The 24,467-nt window shown below is 43.4% G+C and overlaps 1 protein-coding gene across 1 annotated transcript in view; it reads left to right on the forward strand.

Annotated features, from left to right (window-relative positions):
• Positions 1–24,467, forward strand: part of INSR (insulin receptor) — a 1,116,918-nt gene that overhangs the window by 889,993 nt on the left and 202,458 nt on the right. The window lies entirely within an intron of this gene.

Here is a 24,467-nt window from a genome sequence, read left to right on the forward strand (position 1 = left end):
GAAGCCTAAGAATGGGGCAACTCATTACCTTGTCCCTGTAGTATGGACTGTGAGAACTGTAATACTCACATATACAGTGTTCTGGTTTGAAGAATCGGTGAATGTGGTGTCCCAGTCGCTCTCAATAACAATGGATGTCTATGCTTCCCCATAGGGTTACCCCAGGCTCCGGCCCAGACCGCAGTTGACGACTCCTGGACACATGGGGAGAGGTCATTGCTGGGGAATCGCAGTATTCACCAGGGTGATGGCAGTAGTGACATTGCATTTAAGGCAGGAGGTAGAACACATTTACCAATATTGCAAGCACTGCCACTGAAGTGGATTACATTTCAGGTGTTTTTTTCTCTTAATGTCTTCTTGCGTACTGGTATTCCAGCATGCTAATGTAGAAAAGATTTCTAGATCCTAGATGTTGGGTTCAGGAAGATCAAACAACACATTGGTTTTAGGGCTTCTCGATATAATGCATGTCACGACTCTCCAAAGAGGTCATTGTTCGTGTCTGCATTGGGCCTGATGGTTCGGTTTTTAAGAGTCCCAGAAGGTGCCAAAACCACAGGATCCATGATGTAGAACTTCTTCCAGGTGGCCCACGATGAGTACGGCACAGCAGCCGTGATGTGTAGCACAGGGTGGGGACCCCAAATGTCAGATCACATGCAGCGCAAGTATTTCGTATTTTATTGGAATTTATTCCGCGCTTTTACCAAAGCGCTGAATAACAAATTACATAATTTACATAATCTCGTTCAAAGGAGCAATATATAGGTTAATGAAATAAAACTGGTATCAAGTGACTAACCTGAGAAAGAAGAAGAGAGAAGATAAGCTTTTAGTAGATAGCGGAAAATCTAAAGGGAACAAAAGTATATGAAGAGGCAGGGAATTCCGTAGTTTAGGGGTGAGAAGAGAGAATGAATGGAAACAAGGGTGAGGCATTGGAGCCTCAGGGATGGTTAGGAGGTAGAGATGCTGCAATCAAAGAGGTCAGGACATAGTGTGGGATGAGACGAGAGCTGCATGCTAGGGAGGGGCAATATCAGGGTAGCACTTAAACAGTCAAAAGGCAATGGAAACAGAGCCAGGAGTCAATTGGATGGAAATGCTCAGAAAAATGGAGTGTTGGGGAGAATTCTCTGTTTAGGCTGAATTTCCTAACCTAGTGAGTCCCCCAGCAGCGTTGCTGGATTTTTGGGGTTTATTTTTTTCTCCTGCCAAGAGTGAGACTCTTTTACCCTCACTCTTGGACATGATTTGAGTGTGTTTCTTTGATTCTAGATGTGTTTAATGGGCTATGGGGTCTTTTACTCCATAGGGCTTCATGTGTTTTTGTGATGTGTGTTGTTACACAGCACCCTCAGTGCAGTAACACAGGGGTGTCATAGTGACTCCCCAGTATAGACTCCATACCCTGGGACTGACTACTGTCTCCCAGGGTCTGTAAAGTCACCATTGACTTTACTAGTAATTCTGAACAGAACCAGTACAAACCATCATATTGTGGACGTACTGGCTGGGGCAATTCGATTGCCCCGGGGTCTGTTAGTCGAGGGGGCACGTCTCCGTCCTTCCTGATAGAGTTTTGGCTGGTGTCAGTGAATACTACTTTTTTATATTCTACCGCAAATATTTCTCTATGGGATTTTCCCATTGTTCGAGGCTACTAACTTTATTTATTTAATTACGATAGCCTCGAACATACCGCCGGGTAATTTAATTAATATTAATTCTCCGGTTGGTGTTTTTTTGCCAAAACTCGGTTCTAAAATGGCGTTTGTGTTCTCTTCTGTGACTCCAACCCAAGTCGAGCCCTTTGTTCCACTTTTTGGCGGGCTTCTCCGCAGAAGCCCTCCAAAGTGGTGCCACTCTGTCTGGGGTACTTAGGAGGGGTGGAGGGGGATTTAGGCACCCTGGACTGAGTTGCCTAAGCAACTCAAGTCGCACTCCGTCCTGATTGGGCTCACCACTTAGCATGTTTGAGTGACAGCTAGGCTGAGTGAATGGGGGTTTTCTGCATAAAAGCAGGGCTTTGGGGACTGGAACTTCAGAAGTCGCCATAGGACCTAAGAATCCGACGAGGGAGAAGCTGAGCCTACCTGCCATGACAACACCACCGGTGGAGCCCTGCTGCACCATCTCATCACTTTTCCCAACGACAGAGGAGATCTCCCGCCGGAGAGTCTTCTTCCTTTGACTGGTGGGGATAACCAGTTTCACCGTCTTTTCGCCTTCCCAACGTATCTCGTGGCCGCCTTGCCTGTGCCAAGCACCCCGGCAACCGGGATACCACGTTTTACCACGACCGCAAATTAAAGGGGAATACCTTTAACCGGAAAACTCCGTGGCTGGTTTCTTCCCTGGCAGTGCAACGACCTTCATCTCTCCTCCAAGTCCAGAGCTTCTCTTCCCCTGGACGACGACGAGACTTGCACCCGCTGCCAGGAACAACTGCCACCGCTGGAGGATCGAACCTGGGTTAGCCTGGGACACCCTGGCTAAACATTTCTGAGCCTCTCTAAACTCTTTTCGAACTCTCTGCAAGACTTTTTAAGCCTAGTGTAACTGTGTGATCTTGGGCGCATTTGTGCTCTGCTCTCTCTAAGAGTGGGCCCAGCCTATGGACTTTGGCTCACAAGTGACTTTTGCTCTTCCGCCTTGCTAATAGTGTTCCTAAAGCTTAGAATGGTGTACCTTCCCATATTCTGTCTTTTTCCCTCCCTTCTTAATGAACTTGTTGGAGTGCCATCTATAGTTAAGCACTCACCTCGGTATGAAAATAAGTGGTGTTAACTAAGACTTTTCTGATAAGGAACAAGGGTTGTATATATTATAATAGTAACTGTGTTTAGAGTGTTTTACGATAAGAGTGCTGGAGTGTTTCAAACAGTGTGTTTTTAAGTAAATAATTATATACTTTGATACCAAAGCTCTGGTCAGTGTTTGCTTGTATTATTGTGTCTAGGTGCCTATTGTGTATACTTTGCATACTGCCTAACTCTTCTTGAGGGAGGTCTGACTGCTCAGCCACAGCTACCAGGTAAATCTGGGTGGTACAGACTGCTACCAAGTGGGTTTACTGCTAACACCTGTAGTCCTAAATCTTTTGCAGTGTTCCCAAAGGGAACTGCACAGGTTTCTGCCTATCATGGAGTTATAGAAGAGCATAAAGGCAAAGAGAAAGAAGGATAGCAGTGTTGAACACTGAGCGACGAGGGGTGAGAGGAGAAGAGGGAATGCTCATAAGAGCAGAACAGTAATCCAGACACGAGAAACATAGTGGTTTGAATGAGTTTTAGAGAAACTGAAGAATACAACAAATATTTTGTAGTTCGGGGTGTGGGGGGGGGGGAACAGTACAAGCGCGGGATGTAATATGAGATGAAAAGAAAAGTAGAAAATCGAAGAGTATGCCAAGATTACGAGCAGAAGTCGATAAAGGCAGGAGAGAAGGGGAAAAGTATAGTCTGATGGGAGGACAGGGTGAAGGAGAGGTGGAAGGGAAGTAAAGAACTTTGGTATTAGAGCGGTTAAGAAATAGGATATCTAGACTGACTCCCTTCTCAATTTAACATGTCTATACCTGACACTCCTGAGGTGATCAACAAGCTAAAGGACAAAAAGGGTAGAGAAAAAGGATAATGATGAAAACATAGAAGACAGACTGTTAGAGCTGCTTACTAAGGTAACTCTGGACATTGCTGAAATTAAAACTAAACTTTTTAAATCAGATGAACCTTTTTGGGAAGTAGCCAAGAGAGTTGATTCAGAGGGTTGATTCAGCTGAAACAATTCTAAATTCAGTGGATTTGAACAATCAAAGGTTAGCTGATCAAGTTAGAGATCTGAAAATACTAAATGAGAAGCTAACTTTCAAGGCGTCTGAACAGGAACATGTTTCACAAAGAAACAACCTCCGGATTGCTGGATTCCCTGAAAATGCTGAGAGAAATTGATTTCTTGCAAAAGATATTACCTAAGGTACTGAATTTAGACCCAAAGATATCTTTTGAAATCGAAAGGGCTCATTGGTCTCTGGGACCTAAGCCACCCGTGGGGTATTGACTAAGACATTTTATTGTTAAATTCTTAAGGTTCCCAGTTAAGGAACTCGTACTAAAAAGAGCTCAAGAATTGAGAGATCTATCTAGGGAGATGGGGTGGTAACAAAATAATATTTGATTTAAGTCAAGATATCCTGGAGAAAAGACAAGCTTTTGATCAAGCTAAAATGAATGCTCCTGAAAAAAGCATGAAATACTACATGATATACCCTGCTAAATTTAGAATAGGGCTGGATGGTCAATTACACTCCTTTACAGAGCATAAATCTGCTGAGACGTTCCTGGCAGATTAAGCTTCAGACCCCTTGTAGGGCACTTCGTCAGAACAAGACTTTACAAAAATACAGAGAAAGAAAAAAAAATAGTTGAGCAATCTCGACGCTAAATAAAGTTTTTTCTTTCCTTTTTTCAACATCATTCAAACATGTTTGTTTGTAATATGTAATATTTTTGTTTTATCATCAATCTTTTTCTTAAATATAACAAAAAGATGGCCCTCGTAAAATTGCCGTTATATTAACTAAATTAGAATACTATGTGAGACTTGTGTTGATATTCAAAAATATTACACTTGAGGAATAAAGGAAAGAACCTGCAGACGTGACCGGGAAGTTTATTTGTATGGAATATGTTGGGGAAGCGCTGAAGGACGTACCGGATGCCGTGAGGATGGCGGCAAGTTGACTGCGAGATGGAAGTGAACAACATAGTATTAATACTCACATTGGAAGCGGGGAACGACAAGCAGCGGGATGAGAAATCAGTGGATTATAAAAGTAGCCTTAAGTGAGTAGCACGCTGGTGTGTAAACTTTGACGATACACATTAATAAGTAAATACTAATGGGTTTGACCACATATAACCGTACCGTGGGGCAGATATTACAGCAACTGTAGACTTTTACAAAAGTGCCATGGGATTCGGGGGTTATAGGTCAAAGGATTGGAAAAAAGGGTCGAGTCAATTCGACCCAAAAAAAGATCTAATTTTTTTGGGGGTGGGAGGGTCCCCCAAAACCCCTGTTTTTGGGGTAAAAAAAACAACCCTTTTAAAGCTATACTAGAGCAACAAAAAAAATGTATATTTTTAAAAAATGTTTGCGATCCTTTGGTTTTCGGTTGAATGCTTTCGACCCTTTTGCTTTTTACCCTTTAACTGGACACCGGATTCGGGTACTATTTGTCATGCTGCAAGGAACACGCTCTAAGCGGACATGCAGGGTCATATCATATGACTGTATCCTATGGAAAGGTTGAATTGACTGCATCGATAAATGTCAAATAAATAGCTCTCACCAACTCCGTAGCTCTAATAAAGTTGAATTAAATGAGGAAATGAATCGCATACATACAACATGGAAATAAGAGTACACAAAAAGCAAGATTTGCATCCTATTAATAAAGATGAGGCTCTGAGCATGTTGAGGGGGGCAATAGAATAAATTCCGCATTCAGAGTTGGCAGATAGTACTTATCGAAATTGTTACTTGGTAATGGGAAGAAGCATAGTCCTGCAACACTCGAGAGGGCTCTCCACAGTGTTTTTGAAAACGTGATCTTTCATATATCCTATAAAAAAATATGGGAAAACTGAAGCATTCTTCACAATGGTGTAAAAAGATATTAATACACACATGGTTTGCATGGAAGATGGCTACAGGAAACAAAATACATGGCGAGGTGATGATGGAGGATATAGGGTAATATACTGAACATGCTTAATAGACGGGATCACCTCTTGATGTCAAGCAATTATTTTTGATTTGGGTGTTCTGCAGTGTGCCTCTGTGTCTTCACTTTCTCAAAACTGGATGCTACATTATAGACTAGAGGAGCTGTGGTGAATGTGCTTGAGAAGGCACACTTGTATTAAGTGACTGCAAAGCATGAAAGGGGAATAACATTGGACAAATTTAACATGTACTGCAGCCAAAGTGGAGAAGGCATTTTTGTCACGACTGTGTCACTGGTGCACCAATTGGCACCCATCGTGGACTATCTGGGACTCATTTTTCTCCGTAATACTCCCTGGACAATACCTATTCATGTTATTGTCTTTAGTTTCCATTTGCAATGCTTTGTAACTTTCTTATTTACTTGTACAAACTACGTGTCCCATAATGCACCTTGTGGCAGTTCTCATTCCCTAGCTATTCCTATGCAGCAGTTCTAGCACTACAACCCCCAGAAGCCTTAGAGAACAGTGCAGCTTTCGCTTTCCCAGGACTAGAGAGGGAGGAAGCCAATTACAATCAGGTGTGCTGCTCCAGGTGCTGCTAATTAGCCTGCTTCAGCACAGGGCAGGTCAGTATTTAAGCAGCTGCCTGCAGGAGCACAGGTCTCTTGCATAGAGCTTGCTTTGAGCCCTTTGTTGCCTTGTTCCTTGGAATATTGCTGTGTCCTGTTGCTTCCAGTTACTGTGCCAGAGCCCTGTGCCTCCTGCCTTGCAGCCCTGCTATTCATCCTTCTCTCCCCTGCCTTCTGTCCTACACCTCTGAGCTTCCCATACGGCAGCCCTGCTTCCCTGCTGGCAGACCTCTGTTCCTGGCTACAGCCCCCTTTCTCTCATCCTTGCTTGCAGTCCTCTTTTCCCTAGCTACAGTCCCCTTGCTCTCATCGTTGCTTGCAGCCCTCTGTTCCCTGTCTACAGATGCTTGCTCTCTCCCATAAATTATCTTGTTCCATGCCGTGTACTGCACCCATTGCCCACGTTAATTGTTCTTAGCTTCTTTGAATCTTCTGTCCTCCCTTTTTTCTTCCACTCCAGTAGTACAGTTTCCTTGTTTTCTCTCTGCAGGCTTACGCTTGTTATTCCAGTCCTGAGTTTCTGTTCTTGATTCCAATGTTATATTTGCGGTCTCCGTCCCCTGCACTTAGATTCTAGGATTCTGCCTTTCTTTTCTCCCGGTTCTCTGTCCTGAACCTTGCTCTCTTTGACTTTCTTTTTCCCCCTGGATATTTCTGTTCTTGTCTTCACTTGTGCTTTATGTAATTTCTATGTTCAGAGTTTGGCTGCTGGATTTCCAGGAGGCAATCTCTGCCCCTTCCCTTGTCGCGTTTCAGTGTTGTACTTCGTGTCATTGTTAAGTGTATTGGTTCCTCTTTCAGGAGGCAGTCATTGTTCGTTTCCTGCTGGACCCGTACAGGCTCCAGTCTTGTGAGTACTGTTACCTTGTTCATGCTTTAGGGTTCAGACACAGACAACCACTGCTGTTGCTCCTTTCCATGAGCATTCAGAGTGGGCTCCTGTAATAGCAATCTGCTCAGAAGGCTGGAGTTTCCCTGGTTCCGTGGAACACTTCTCCCATTCTGCGTACACCCCAAAAGGGAACCAAACGTGTTTTTTCTATTTGTATTCCCTGCCCCTTTTTCTGTACAGCCTCTGTTGCCTATCGTTTCTTGTCTGCAGGACTCCTTGTATTCCGCTTCTTGTGTGCCTTTCTCCCTTTGGCTTTGTGGGCACGCCTCTACCTTCAGACTTTTCCTGACAATTTTGGCAAATAAGTAACACCAAAGGGCAGATATGGTTCGGAAATGACAAAGCTTGAGAAGCGGCCTAAATTGAAAGTTAACAGTGATTTTTGAAATTTTTACAAGCATTATGCATGTGTGTTTTTTTCTGTATCTTCCATTTATTTTCCTCTGTTTTTGGCACATGATTTGATCTTGAATGTTTGGTGTATGTAGGAGAGAATTGATTGTAAAATATTTACAGATAGATATTTGCATATAGGCAAGAGGCATTTTGGTTGGAGGAAGAGGGCCGAGATTAGGGGTAGATACTTGCATAGTGGGCTATTTTATGTAATACGGTCAGATGGAATAGATCCAGATCACGTGGAGTCATGATGTTTGGGATGTAAAATGAATATTTGATCTTCAGGTGGGATATTTGTACATCATGCAAGTAATAAGAAGGAAGCCATTATATGTAAAGATTGAGCAGGGATTACTAAATTATACAGTGTGATAACTGAGAATAGCGTGATGACAAACTGAATGCTACTATTTATATATTTTCATTAATTGAGATAGATCAGTTAATATTCACTTATTAGATGGTTAAAATGAGTTTAAATGTTTATTTTACTCATGCATCTAGAGAAGTAGATAGGCCAGAATAAGAGTATTAAAAGTTAAGATAGTAGGGAATGACTTTAAAGTTATATGTTATCCTATTAGAGACACTTGTAAGGTATTATTGTTGTAGAATGTAATATAAAGGAAGGGGTAAGACTGGTAATGGAAAATGTAATGAGCTGGGCATAGGTATACTGGTAAGTATAGTTCGAGACAATGTAGATCTTGTACATATAATTGCTTATAAAGTGTCTGAACATCGCATACTGCAATTAAGAATTTACTTATTTGCGTTGTTAATTGTTAGTTTGTCTATTTTTGTTGACTTGTTTTGTTTGTTATTTTATGCTGTTTGCGAGTTATTTATTTTTTTCACTGGGTGAGCTATTCATTTGTTAGATTTGAAAAGAAGCGCACTCAACTCTTAGTTTGTAGGTAGAAAGATACAGAACATTAGGTAATTAAGCCATTGAATTTTGTCTTGTGTAATGTGAAAGGTATACACTGTACATTTAAGTGAAGAAAGGTTATGGCAAGAGTTTGGAGAAGTAAGGGAGATATATAGTGCTTATTCAAGAAACTCCTCTAACCGAACAGTCTGAGAGCTTTCTAACCAATTTTAGGTACATACAAGTGGTATCCAATTGTTATGACTCAAAATCGAGAGGGGGTTGGTATTCTATTCAGAAGGGGATTATCTGTAAACATTGAGAAGATGGTGAAAGATGAAGGTTGCATATTACTAGTAGATATGATATATGATGGAGGAAGGATGACAGTATGAGCTATCTATGCACCATGCTCACCAACTGTACAATTTCTTGATGGATTGAATAGGTTGCTGGATGAAATGCATGGAGAAAATATAATCTTAGGAGGAGACCTTAACGTTGTGCTTAATAGCAAGCTAGATAGGAAATCACAATGCAGGTATAGTGGTGAAGGAATAGGTGGAACTTTTCGTAAAAGTACAATATTGTGGATATATGGCGAGAGATACACCAAATGGGAAAAATAATATACCTTTTACTTGCCAGGGCATAACTCGCATTCAAGAATAAATTATATACTCATAAGTGATAGACTGGTTAGTCAGGTGATGTGCTCAGAGATTAGGGAAAGAGTGCTATCAGACCATGCACTAATTGAAATGCAAATGACAATTACGGGTTTAAGGGCCAAGGCAAAACGGTGGAGATTGCAAAATCCTTTCTATTATCAAAAGGCACCAGTCAAGGCTGCCCATTGTCCAATTCTTATTAAACTAGCACTGGAACCATTGGTAGCGTACGTAAGACAATGCAAATAGGAGGTACTGAACTAAAGATATTGGCCTATGCGGATGATATGACCGTACTTCTTTTAAATCCTTCAATATGTGGCCCGGTTCTGAAAGCAATGTTTGAGGAAGTAGGGACATTGTCAGGACATAAAGTTAATTGGAATAAGACAGAACTATTCCACCTTTCAACTGCATGCAATAAGTGTGTTGGAACCTGTTGGAATCCTGGAACTGTAAATGGTCCCCAAATGGAGTGAAATATCTACGGCTACATATTAGAAATTTAAAACAGATTGTTCAATTAAAATAAGATAACAGGGAACATTTCAATCAATATAAAGAAATGGGAAATTTTAACTTTGAATTTGTGGGCTAAGGTAAATGTGATGTAAAATGGTATTACCAAAAATATTGTATATTATACAATCAATTCCTCTATTAATTGCAAAAACATATTTGCTGAAAAGGTTTTTCAAAACTTTTTATAGGGGATTGGCAAAAAAACTCATATTCCAAAATACTTTGTAATAAAGTACAAGTAGGGGTGTTTGGATAGCCAAATCGTTTATGTATTATAGAGGATTCCTTGTGAAGAAAGGTTCCCACAATTTCAGGAATGAGAATGAAAAAGAACTGATCTGGTGGAAGATAGAGATATTTGTAAACCTTACGCTCTGGATACTCTTTATGCGATGGAGAAGATGTTGGGGGGAAAAACAGACTACAGCAAATAGTAGCAACTAGGAATGCTCTGGTATCATGGTTTAAAGAAAATGGTCAACATTTTGGGATCAGTCATTATGCATCTATCTGGCATAATCAAACAGTGCAACTGCAAAACAGATGTTTACACTGGCACTGCTGGATTAAGAGGGGTATTCTAAGAGTAAGAGATATTTTGGGGGGAAATAGGATACTGAGCTTTGCAGAATTACAAAGCAAATTCAGCTTAAAAAGGAGAGAGTTGAATCACTATATAGAGTTGAGTTCCCTATTAAGTCAAAGAATGTGTATGCTTGATAGAGAGATGGAGCATAAACCAGAGATTTGTAAGCTGTTTGATGGACAGGAACATGGTGTATCTACTTATATGCATTTGATGGCCACGGGGTTAGACTATGTAGGTGCATGGATAAAATTGAAAGAAGTTTGGTCAAATGACACCAATTTAATATCATAAAAGAAGTGGGATGACCTACCTAGAGTAGGACCTAAAACAAAAATGGACACAAGTTTACGGCTCATAATACAAAAAGTTATTGGGAGAATTTACTGGACTCCAGAAAAAATGCATAAGCTTAAGCTATTGAATGATGATATGTGCTGGAGTTGTGGAAGGGATAGGGGTACTTTATTACATTTAATCTGGAGTTGTCCACGGGTGCAAACTTTCTGGAAGGAGATTTTAGACAGAATATATATTGTTTTAAACATAACTATTCCTAGGTCAGCTGCAAATGTGATGTTGTTATGCGTAGAGGAAGATGACTAATTGCAAGGGAACATGATATACGGATTGACAAGGCCTTGATGGTAGCTGTAAAGTTCATTCTTATCTGGAAAAGTAGGAAAAAGGCCTGTTATGGAAGATTGGTTGGTAGAAGTGCAAATATTATCAAAATATGAGAACGTGTCATTAGTGAATAAGGGTTGTGAAGATTTATATCTTTCATTACAGAGTCCTTTCAATAGTTTGTATGAGTGGCTATTTTTTGTTGTTTTTTTATGTTTTTATGTGTGTCAATCTATTGTACTCATATTTGCATTGGATTTAATATGAAAATATCACTGTGGGGTTATTAGTTTATTGTATAAAATTACAAGATGATTTCAGAGGTTATGCTGATATTATAGTAATATTAATATCTTTAAAACTCTGTAGTTAAGGAATGTAAATGAAATCCATATGAAATGAAATCCATATTGGAGATATATATTTGTTGTTAAAATCAATCTAATAAATGCATTTTAAAATAAAAAAATAACAAGGAATAGGAAGCCAAAGGCTATCCAGGCTTGGACAGCAGAGAGGCAGTCAGATTGTAGAATGGAGCAAGTCAGCAAAAGTAGAGAATGAGAAGAAATGTGTATGTTGTCCACATAGAAGGGAGATAATAGATTAAAGGACTCAATGAGTGAAACAAGTGGTATGGTGTAGATGGAGGGAGGGGGAGAAGCAGTGGGAAAAGCACTAAACCTTGGGACAACATAGAGGAGCGATTGAGGAGAAGCAGTTTGACCAGCCCTGAAACAGACCATGAGCGATCGGAGAAATGGCAACGGAACCAATGAACCAATTGGGTTGAAAAGTCCTATGGAAGTGAAGGCACAGAGAATGGGATGATCACAAGTGTTGAATGCAGAAGAGAGGTCTATGAAGATGTATTGTTGCGAGAGGAAAAAAGGGAGTTAGTGACATGAAGAAGAGCAATTTCTGTGGAATAACCAGGCCTGAAACCAGATTGGGACCGTGGCAGTAGAGAATTAAGATTGGGGAACAAAGACATTTGGGAGTAGATTGCACTATCTAAAGGTTTAGAAAGGATGGGGCTGAAATTCGATGGTAGCGAATGATCGGGAGAAAGTATTTTGAGAATTGGAATGATAACCTCATGTTTAAATAGTGTGTGAAAAGTTGCAGTGGCCAGATAGAGATTAAATATGTATAGTGAAGTAAGAATAGGGGCTGTAATGGAGTTGGAGAGGAGGAGAGTGAAGTGGATGAGCAGGTTAGCAAGTCTGAGAATGAAGGGGTGGGGGACAGTCGAGAGGCAGGGGAGAAAAATGTACACTTGGGAAGTGTTAGTCATCAACATCAGAGAAAGAAAGTCTAGAAGAGATGGAAGTGTCAAGGGGAAGATTGCATGCGATTGGACCTCTCCACCATCACCCTCACAACCAGCATCAACCACCATGCCCCAGTGACACACACCTTCAAGCCTACACCTTCCACAACCTAGTACACTCAATAACTCAACTTCAACAAGCGAACCATCAGAAAACAAGAGAAGACTTGGCAAATATCATGCAGCACATCTGACCTTGCCTTGTTCAAGGTACTCTGTGCTACACAGACACTACTGATCACCACTGCCAAGGCCAACTATTGCCAAAACGTCAAGGCCAATAATGAAAGCAGAGCCCTCTTCAAAGCCATCAAGCACTGCATCAACCCTCTGCCCGACCCACCCATATTACACTCCAACAATAAAGCCACCACCATCAATTCTTTCTTCATCAATAAGATCAGCATGATCCACCAACACATAGACACAAATGCTACAAATGACAACACACTACACATCCCATCTCGCAACATCCCCAACCACCTGGACAACTTTCAAGACACTCGCTATGGAACGCCTTACTGACTAGCAAGGTCACATCATATGCAGGTGACATTCTCCCTGCCTCTGTACCCAAGACAATTCTGACTGTACCACTCGTCCCTTACCTGACAATCAACAGCAGCTCCCTAACTCAAGGAACCTTCCCTCGCCCCTCAAGACTGGACAAATCCTCCCGCTTCTCAAGAATCCAGAACTGAACGCCGACAACCTCCACAACTACCGCCCCATAACCCATCTTTCCTTCTTAGGTAAGATCCTTGCAAATGCAGTAGCCATGTGCCTCCTTGAACACATCGAAGCCAGCAACCTCCTTCAATCCTACCAATCTAACTTTAGACCCAGATACAGCACTGAAACAGCTACAACCAAGGTGATCAGTGATGCCTTTAAAATCCTTGATTGCAATCCTTGCTACCTAGGTCTCCTTAACCTCTCTGCAGCATTTGACACAGTAGAGCACCAGACACTCACTGACCATCTACATCACTGCATGGGCATCAGCAAGATCATCCTCCACTGGTTCAAAACAGTACATTGCTAATCGCCACCTGCTTCTACAAATGGATTCCTCCAGATTACCAACTCTACCCATCTCCTGTGGAGTCCCGAAGAATCTCAATCTTTATATGGAACTGCTTGGAACCCTCCTTGCTCCATACAACATCCATCAATATGCAGATGAAATGCAGCTCTTCCTCCAAGCTATCCTCTTATCAAGGACATCCAAAGGCTCAAAACCTGCCTCTCGTTGATCCAGTCGTGGATTGTTAGGGAGAATTCTCTGTTTAGGCTGAATTTCCTAACCTAGTGAGTCCCCCAGCAGCTTTGCTGGATTTCTGGGGTTTATTTTTTCTCCTGTCAAGATTGAGACTCTTTTACCCTCACTCTTGGACATGATTTGAGTGTGTTTCTTTGAATCTAGATGTGTTTAATGGGCTATGGGGTATTTTACCCCATAGGGCTTCATGTGTTTTTGTGATGTGTGTTACACAGCACCCTCAGTGCAGTAACACAGGGGTGTCATAGTGACCCCCCAGTATAGACTCCATACCCTGGGACTGACTACTGTCTCCTAGGGCATGTAAAGTCACCATTGACTTTACTAGTCTTAAATTCTGAACAGAACCAGTAAAAACCATCATATTGTGGACGTACTGGCTGGGGCAATTCAATTGCCCCAGGGTCTGTTAATCAAGGGGGCACGTCTCCGTCCCCCCTGATCGAGTTTTGGCTGGTGGCAGTGGATACTACTTTTTATATTCAACCGCGAATATTTTCCTATGGGATTTCCCATTGTTTTAGGCTACTATCTTTATTTAATTATTTACGGTAGCCTCGAACATACCGCCGGTTTATTTAATTAATATTAATTCTCTGGTTGGTATTTTTTGCCAAAACTTGATTCTAAAATGGCGTTTGTGTTCTCTTCTGTGACTCCAACCCAAGTCGAGCCCTTTGTTCCACTTTTTGGCGGGCTTCTCCACAGAAGCCCTCCAAAGTGGTGCCACTCTGTCTGGGGTAGGAGGGGTGGAGGGGGATTTAGGCACCATGGACTGAGTTGCCTAGGCAACTCAAGTCACACTCCGTCCTGATTGGCCCATGTTTGAGTGACAGCTAGGCTGAGTGAATGGGGGTTTGCTGCATAAAAGCAGGGCTTTGGGGACTGGAACTTCAGAAGTCGCCACAGGACCTAAGAATCCGACGAGGGAGAAGCTGAGCCGACCTGCCACGACGCCACCACCGGTGGAGCCCTGCTGGACCGTCTCACCACTTTTCCCAACAACAGAGGAGATCTCCCGCCAGAGTCTTCTTCCTTTGACTGGTGGGGATAACCAGTTTCACTGTCTTTTCGCCTTCCCGACGTACCTCGGGGCCGCCTTGCCTGTGCCAAGCACCCCGGCAACCGGGATACCACGTTTTACCACGACCGCAAACAAAAGGTACCACCTTTAACCGGAAAACTCTGCGGCTGGTTTCTTCCCTGGCAGTGCAACGACCTTCATCTTTCCTCCAAGTCGAGATCTTCTCTTCCCCTGGACGACGACGCGACTTGCACCCACTGCCAGGAACAACTGCCACCGCTGGAGGATCCTTCCCACTTAAGGTACCGTGTCCCGCCTGGCTTCCCTTGCTACTGACTGTACGGGGTAGATTTAGTCCCCGGCTTTCGAACCTGGGTTAGCCTGGGACACCCTGGCTAAACTTTCCTAAGCCTCTCTAAACTCTTTTTGAACTCTCTGCAAGACTTTCTAAGCCTAGTGTAACTGTGTGATCTTGGGCGCATTTGTGCTCTGCTCTCTCTAAGAGTGGGCCCGGCCTTTGGACTTTGGCTCACCAGTGACTTTTGCTCTTCTGCCTTGCTAACAGTGTTCCTGAATCTTAGAGTATTGTACCTTTCCATATTCTGTCTTTTTCCCTCCCTTTCTCACAGATTTGTTGGAGTGCCATCTAGTTAAGTGCTCACCTCTGTATGAAAATAAGTGGTGTTTTACTGTGACTTATCCGATAAGGAAAAAAGGGGTGTATATATTACAATAGTAACTGTGTTTAGAATATTTTACAACAAGAGTGCTGGAGTGTTTCAAACAGTGTGTTTTTAAGTAAATAATTATATACTTTGATACCAAAGCTCGGGTCAGTGTTTGCTTGTATTATTGTGTCTGAGTGCCTATTGTGTATACTTTGCATACTGCCTATCTCTTCTTGAGGGAAGTCTGACTGCTCAGCCACAGCTACCAGGTAAATCTGGGTGGTACAGACTGCTACCAAGTGGGTTTACTGCCAACACCTGTAGTCTTAAATCTTTTGCAGTGTTCCCTAAGGGAACTGCACAGGTTTCTGCCTAACATGGATGTACAGTGCTTACCTGAATTCCTACTGCTGACCAACAAGACGGAACACCCGAACGTACTGACCTGGTTCACTGCTATACATACAAAGAGGTATGGGAGCCTTGAAGCTGTATCAGTCTTGTGCTAAGCCAGAAAATCAATCAATCAAACATCTGATTATGGAGTGTGAGGGCACAAGAAAATCCAGACAACAGTTCTTCAGCAGGTTTATTTTCGAATCAACGTATTGGGTACGTGACCATATTTGGGAAAGCCTGATTGATGGTCAATCCCAACAAAAGACGATCGCTGTGGTTAAGATGCTGGAGGACTGCAAATTAGAACTGTAGAAATCTAGGCAAATGTCTGTTTGGGGGTCTGGAGTGTAATATGTTCCCCTGAGAAATGCCAAAGTTAGGACAATTGATTTCCTGTAGAAGTCTCCTCTCTGTCGTCATAGTTTTCACTCTTTTCCTCTTTTCTTCTTCTTTCCTCCAATTTTCCTGTCCTTTTTTTTTTTGTAAGAGCCGAAGGTTGAAAAATTGTTTTATCTGTTTTGGATTTACTTCTTTTTAAGCTTTTGGTTTTATTCTCAGTTTAAATATTTTGTACGTCTGTGAAAGGTTAAATTATTGTAACCATATACAATAAAACATTTTTTTTAAAAGAAAACTATACATAACACCTCAAGGGCTTCACACCCCTGCTGACCACCTGCACCAAGTCAATGGGGTTCAACATTGACAGACCCCTCTTGTTCAAACAGCGCATAGCAAGGAAGACACAAACGGCTTGCTACCAACTTTCTCTCCTGCAAAAAATCAAGCCCTTCATCTCGGAAAAAGGCTTCAGATCTGAGTCTTGTGCCTCTCCCACCTGAATGGTGGCAATGCCTTTTTAGAAGGCCTTCCAGCAACTACTGCAGCACACCTGAAATGTGTCCTGCATGCTGCAGCAAGACTCGTCAATGGACCCTGCAAATTCGACCATATCACCCGAACCTCAAGAACCTGCACTGGCTCCTGCTACAAGCCCATTTCATTTTCAAATCCTGCTGCATCATAGCCAAGGCTGTCACCCTTAAGTCCCCAAGCTACCTCACTGAGAAACTCAGCATCTCCGGAGGCTAGAAGTAAAGACATGTGCAGGCCTGAACTCTGCTGGTGCAGGAAGAAGAAAAACAGAAGACTTGTCCTCTCTGTCTATGGTCCAGTACTCTAGAGCCTCCTCTAAATCAACAGTACATGAAGGAGCTCAAGACCCTCGCTTCAAGAACTGGCCTCTCCCTAAGACCTAGGTCCATGCACCGTCCACTCCCAACTGTTTACTTGTAGATTCAGTGCAATTACCCTCCTTCCCCTGTTGTTAGATCCCCCACTCCCTTTTTTCTATGCATATTCTTCCCCCTATGATTGTAAAGTGCTCTGTTGCTTCCCGAAGCTAGGTCCGTGCTCCATAAATACCATAATAATGACCTGAAAAAGGTGGTGGGGGTGGTTAGAAAGACGGAATGTTGGAGAAGAAAAGTAACTTTATTTTAGCAGCAAGTAGAGGAAGAGTCATAGGAAGTGTAAAGTGTTGATAGAGCGGTGAGGTCAGAAAGCTTCTGCGATTTATTCCAGTGGCATTCAGCATGGCTCAGGGAAGTATGGATAGAACAGAGAAAGGAACAGGTATTTTTCATAGAAGGAACAAAGGGAGAGTCGAGTCAAGCAGATGCTTGTAGAAGTAGAAGATGGAAAGACATGCATGAAATGTAACATTAGATTGAAGGGAAGAGAGAAGGGAGACAGAAGAGAAGTGACGAAGGTCTCGTTGGAAAAGAGGTGTATAGGATGCAATGGGAGAAGGTGGTGAGGAGAAAGAGGGAGGGATCAGAAGAATAGATGGAGTAAGAGGAGGGTTTCATGTCCCTTAACCAACAGTAATTACTTTTTGTTTTGGTAATTTACTACGAAGTAATTACTTCACAATTTTACTTTGAATATTTATCTATTTTGTTTTGGGCGAGTCCCTTCATACCCCACTTCCCCTTCATTACTACCCCTCCGCACAACTCTACTCACCCCCTTTTCTCCCCTTAATCCTTAAATAACCATATCTATCGAAGTAATTTCAAAGTAATTACTTTGTGGTAAAATACCACAAAGTAATTTCTGTTGATTTATGAATGGGATACCAAGAGGAGACAAGAGAATGAAAAGGAAGAGAGGAGAATATTAAATCCAAAGATTATCCAGAGATATGGGCAGGGGGGTATAGGCAAGGGTGTGAGAAGAGCTGAGATGGGGCTAAAGAGGTGAGAATGAGTGGGTAGAGCTTTTAAAAGTCTATTAACAGAAAGAAGTTAGGGGGAAAAGTAAGAGAATTAAGGCGAATGTCAAGATTTGAGGCCCAGAGGGTGATAAATAGTAAGAAATGGTAAAGGGTATGGTTCAGAGAAGACAACTATGTGATATTCAATGGAGGAGAAGATTAAAGGATTCGAAGCAGTAGGAGATTTGTGGCAAGAAAAATAAAGTATGGCCTTGCCACCTCCGCATTCAGCAGATTGAGGGGCATGGCTGAGCCTAGTCTGGAAAGAGGACATCGGAGCAGAAATAGAAGCGTTACTTGAAGGGAGACCGGTTTCTAATAGACACAGAAATTGAAGATTTAGACGGAAAAATAGATCAAGCATAGAATGCATTTTATTACACATAGATTGAGCATTCCAGAGGTTAACAGATGACAGAAAAAGGAGCAGATGAGATTTGAGGGGGTGCGAGAACGAAGGGGATGCAGAGATGGAAGGAGATAGATGACGTAGCAAATACAATAAAAAGCAGAGTGACAGCAAGAAGGGGGTAGAGGAGACAATGCAGACTAGGAAGTGGGCACAAGGGTGGGGGTAGATCTCTGTCTTCGGCTGGGGCCTGCCTCTGTAACAGCCTCCCTGCCACTCTAAAACTTGAGGAGAACCATCTCCATTTCTGGAAGCACCTCAAGACCTTCCTCTTTTCTTCTGCCTTCCCTCCCCCTCTAGCCTCCTGATCTGTTCTCTCTTGGCACTGTGCACCTGGCCACCCTCTGTCCTCTGGGCCCAAGTACCTGCTCACCCTGCCACCCTCCCGCACTGCCTCCGGGCCACTCCTCGCACTGGGGTCTGTATCTGTACCCATACAGCCCCCCCTTTTCTTCCTGCACTTATCAGACCTACACTGTCTGCTGCCTTAAACCTAGAACTTGCAAATTGATGGCTGCTCTACCACTGTTTGCCTTTATTATTTATTTATTGTTTTCCTCTGCTTCACACTTTCCACTTCTCCCCCCTTCCATACACTTTTCCCCCTCCCCCTCTCCCATGCACTTGCGCATTCTCAATGTCACTGGGCCTAGTAAGATTGCTGTTTTGTCTCCCCTTGTGTATGAGCGCAATAGAAATAAAATATCAACATCAATAAGGATAGAAAGCAGAAATGATACAGATGAAAGTAATGGTGGCGAAGAGCATTAACAGGGGTAAACAGGGAAGAAATATGACCCTTAAATGTGTTGCCCTTTAACAAAAAGCCCATGAAGATTGATGAGGGTCAAAGTAAAAAACAATTGACTTTGCTCAGGCAGCAGGACCGTCCCACAAGTCCCAAGACCAAGCTGAATATTTGGCAGGGCAGCAGCAAGCGATTCAGTTCCAGCCAAGTAGCAGGGGCTCTCACCCCAAGTCCATCACTGGGACAAGGATTATCAAGGAGGGCACCAAAGGTTGCAGGCACATGAGGTCCAGCATGAGACCAGCAGGAAGTCAAGGAAAAGCTTGCAACAAAGTCCTGCCTGCATACATGGAATCTGCAAGAGAATCATCGGTAAAGGAGCAGCAGTATCCTTGTTAATCACATTTATGTAGTTTCCTAAAGAAAAGTTGAGCCATGGATTTCAAGCATAGCCCAGGTTCTCCCTAGTTACACACACGCGCATGCACAGGAATTAAGACCTGCCCAACAATCCACAGCCATGCTCAAAGTTTTGGTGATCAACCTTTCATGAGTGGCAGCCAAATTACAATCCTTCAGATGCACCCGTAAAGATGTGGACAGTGGTGTCTGGGGTACCCGCATCCAGATTAAACCAGATAATGGTCACAAAAAGGGTTCCTTGGTAGACTCTTTAACTAATCTAAATTGGCAGAACAGCCCGGTTGGCCATTTTTTATAGTCCAAACCAATGAAGCCTACAAATCAAATGACTGAGGTGTACGATTTATTTAATTTCTTGGAAAGGCCATCAAACAGGGTTTTGGGCTCATAGTGCAGTATGGAGGCTTCAGGGTGGTTTTTCCAAAAAGAAAAATGTTTGTGCTGCGATCCACTCCACACCACCCGTCCCGAGGGGCTAAATGGGTGAGTTGCTGCTGCAGGGGTAACTTCAGTAGAAGTCCTTAGGACGTCATAAAAAATGTAAAGAAACCTAAAAAGCCTACAAAACATCTGAGGGATTCCTAAAGCTAGCAAAAGTAAACTCTAAAAATAATTTCCGAGCAAACAGAGTTAATCCCAGGCACCCATTATATTGACTAATCACAATATGGTTGTAACACTGGGCAGCCTTCCAAAAATATAAAGAAGCTGCCAACAGTCAGTGAGTTAGCACATAGAGCTGAACAGAGCCACTGTTTTTCCCAAATCATCACACCCAGCTGACACTGTCTGTGTGATGGCAGACCTGTTGAGTGGGATCACTCTAGCCTAAAATGCTGTGAATTAGGTGACAAGTGTTGTCAACAGAGTTTTTCGGGCAATGGTGGTCACACACACTCTAGATTCATTTGCAACCCAGCTGAACAAGACGTACCCCATGTACTCTTCTTGGAAGAGAGAGTGTTAAGAGTGGATTTCCATGTTTGGAGATTCTAAGGCCCCTTGTTTAGGTCCTCTTAAACTTTTAGCTTTTTCCCTTTTCTTTCTTTTTTAATCTCAATCATATTTTTGGTGATATGGGGGGCTTACGTTAATGTCGCCGGGCCTTTGCAACTCTTTTTGCTCAGTTTGAGCACATGGTACTGAGTTGCCAATAAGGCTTCCGGGGTGTTTCGTAAGCACCCCATTTACATCACCCGGCATTGGTTTTAGGGAGAGGTTTGTTTTAGCTTCACCATGGGTATAAGCTATTTACTTCATTGGTCACACCAAAGTACCTTTTTGGCAGTCATTGGGGAATACATCTTTTTTTTAAGTCCGGCTCTGTATTTTAAGGCTTCTTTTGTTCTAGGCAACCACAAAGTAGGCACAGAAAGGCTGTCCTGTCTACCTGTGCTATCTTTGTTTTAGCTCTCATAGCTGCTTTCATATCAGTTTTTACTGGTTCAGACAGGTTCATGTCTTCTCACTGTTTGGTCTAGACTGAGTTACAGTCTTAAGGGCAAACCAGATTGCTTGACCACCTGTCTCCATTATTCCTAGCTTTGGCCAGCCTGCCAGCCTCTCTAACTAGAGGTACTTTGGGGAATACCTTCCACTCCTCAGTCTCTTGATATATTCAGAAGAAGGAGGTTCACTTAGGTGCTGGGGTGCCTATCACCTGCTGCATTTTCTGGCCTTTATTTGGCCATTCTCATGCGTAAGAGTGTCTTACCCCCGCTCCGTCTCATCGCCTGAATCTTCAGTTGTTCTTTCGGAGATCTTTGACTTTTTATTGCCGGACGTCTTGGTTTTATCAGTCTTTTGGTCCTTCTTATCGAAGAGATAAGGACATTCTCCCCCGGAGACCACCTTGAATGGGTAATAGATCCCCAGGCAAGAGCAACTTAGAGGAGCATGCCTCTTTCAAGGAAAAAAGCCTGTCGGCTTGAGAAAAAACCCTGTGATGGTATTTTCCCAACGAGTAGTGGATTGAATCAGTCTCTGACAGTAGGTGAGTAGAATTCTGGCCTGAGATCCAGTATACAAGCAGCAGATCAGAAGGATACGATGTCCACAAGTGTGCTGAAGATAGGATCCCTGCGGTAACAACAGGCACCGTAGAACATCACTGAAGTAAACAGGATCCTACGGTAACGTGACAGCGCAGCCAAACAGACAAGTCTGCTCAGGTGAAACATAGCAAAGCGGAACAGGGAATGGAAGGGCTCCGTACAACTGCACTGGAAAATAAGCACAGAGGAGACACAGAGAATAGAACTGCCAGTTTATGAGTATTTTCGTAAAGATTTTGGAGTCTAGATTCAAAATGGGTATTTGGCGTTGTTTGGCGTCTTTCCCCGGTTTGAGTATGAGTACCACCTGAGCCTCCTTCATAGAATCTGTGAGGGCTCCGCCCTCCCTTATAACATTAAAGACATCCGCCCTAGGTTTAGTCAACATTTGGGCCAGTGCTTTATAGAAGTGGGCAGTGAACCCATCCGGCCTGGTAGCATTATTTAACTTCAGGGATCTAATAACCTGTATGATCTCCAGTGGGTCTCTCGGTGTGTTTTCCTGTCGGATGGTGAGATTTGCTTCAGTTCGACTCCATCTAGGTATGATTTTTGCTCCTGGGTATTAGGCCCACTGAAGGAATTCAGAGGAATAGTTATTTTCTTCTATTCTTCCCCCTATTCCCTGTTCTGGGCATCCCGCAGGACGGTATGTATGCTGAGCTATTCTGCTGCCTAATGAGTAGAGCCAGTAGCCTCCCCGGATCATTGCTCTGCTCAAAGTAGCGGTGACACATACTGTGTAAGGTACACTCTGCCCTCTGCGTCCTAAGTAATTTCAGTTGGTTTTTTACCGTAGTTGCCGAGGCCCTCCTACTTGGGGTATTTCTATACCTCTTCTCCCCGGCCCTCACCTCTTCTAGGAGCTGCTGTTCTTCCCGCTCTCTTCATTGGATATAATATTGCCCCTAGCCACTGCCTTAAGGCCGTTCCAGTGGTTCCCATATGAGGTATCGGCGGGGAATTGAGTTGGAAGTAGTTTCTAATCGCTTCCTTCAGCTCCTGCAAACATACTGAATCCCTCAGAAACCCAAGTGACAGCCTCCATTGGGATTGCAGACGCGGACCCATCCAGTTTACAAAACACACAGTAACTGCATTATGATCCGCCAAGGTCATTGGCTCTATCTCGGCCGATAGCGCCAGGCTGGCCAGCCTCATTGATAGGAAGATGTACTCTATTCCTGAGGCTGATAAGTGGACATGAGGGGTACGTATATGCCCTATCTGTGGGGTGTCGAAAGCACCATATGTCTACCAATTGCAACTTGCTAAAATGGTCACCAGTTTACCATGCAGTGTCCCCGCTTTACTGATCTCCTATCAGCTCCCCTCTTGGTTCTGACATCCAGGTCTTTATGCATCAGGATCGCCACCCCCCGATCTCTTGCTGTCAGCCGATGCACGGAACTGGTGTGGATAAACGCTATTGTGGGTTCTAAGTTGGTCTCTGGCCAGGTGGTGTCGAGCCCGAAGACGCCGGATTTATTTAAACAACTATATATGCTTATTCATGGTGTTAAGGCCCTGAGTGTTCATTGTGCAACTATTAAGTTGTGCTGTGGGTTCCCCCTTTCCCCTATTAAATGCCCTCCCATGTGTGCAGAACCCTAAGCCTATCTCACCCACTCTTGGTCAGCTCCCATAGTCCCCACCAACGAGATACCCTACTGCCTCCCCAAAGAATTCCCTCTAGAACCCCCCCATATTCCCTCTGTGAACTTCCACTCAGCCTAATGCTTGCAGTGGAAGATATATCCCCCCACTGTTCCCCTCCACCGGCTTCCAGTTAGGAAACAAAACAAGAGCGTAACTAACAGCACAACTAGCAGCACTGGCAGCATCACACTGAAAGGGTGACCCACTCTGCAGCAAGACCTCTTTTTAACGATTAACAATTGATCCTGGCACGGCGGGGATGTCCCCCTGTCTTGCCCCCATATCGTTATGGTGCGAATTGTCAGCGAAGGGGGCAATGCCACTGGTTGGGTCACTTCTTTCCAGATCCCCGTGCCGGAGGCCCTTGCCTCAGTGGCATTTTTTCAGGCCTATCCAGTTCTGGAAGACGGTAATTCAATAGTTTTGCAAAGTGTGAGCGTGTGTGGTCTGCAGTACCTGCTGTCTCTTCTCAGAATTACTGGTGCCATTCAGGAAGGAGAGGAGTCTTTCTAACAGCCTGATAGCCTGCAGGAGGGTCTACAACACAGCAGTATAAACTTGCATTGCCTGTGTGCGGAGTGCTAGTGTGGTCTGCAGTGGTCCGTGATGTGAGCAGGCCACCCACTTGGCCTTACGGTGCATTAGAAATCATAATTTCTCCTCTCCTGGGAATTGGTAAGAAGCAATGCCCCAAACTTTAGACTCATCTCTTAATTCTTATTCCTCCCTCGACATTTCCCAATGTTTGGAAACCAGTGACTAAAGCTGCCAGATTGGATTTGTTCTGTCATTACTCCCATTCCGTGTGAAACAGATTTTGAATTGATCATGGGTGACAACAAAGGGGGAGAGTAGATCAACCGTTTGGCTGTTCACCCAGAAATCTAGCTTCAGCGGTTTGTCCATTCCCCAAAAAAAGACCTGAACGGGGAGTCATTGCATACATTACTGACAGACCCTTCTTTGTCCCCAACGTCCCCTGCTTTAAAACAAGTTTACTTGCATGCATTCTCACATGTCTCCACTCCAGTCTTGAACTCGAAATTGAATGAATCCTCTAAGTCAGCCAAGCCTGTCCCTTCGGTTAATCAAACAGGGGCCGGGGTCTTTCATTTTGGCAGGGAGCAATGCCAGTCTGAACTCTCTGGATGTATCCTTAGGTGTCCAATGCAGTAACCCACCGCCCCCTCACTCTGCTCACCTGGAAAATACAGCACTGGCAGCTGGACCCGAGCCCTCTGTGCAAGTGGAG

This window comes from Ambystoma mexicanum, chromosome 1p, assembly GCF_040938575.1.
Source record: "Ambystoma mexicanum isolate Mex_15411 chromosome 1p, UKY_AmexF1_1, whole genome shotgun sequence".
NCBI classification, from domain to species: Eukaryota; Metazoa; Chordata; class Amphibia; order Caudata; family Ambystomatidae; genus Ambystoma; species Ambystoma mexicanum.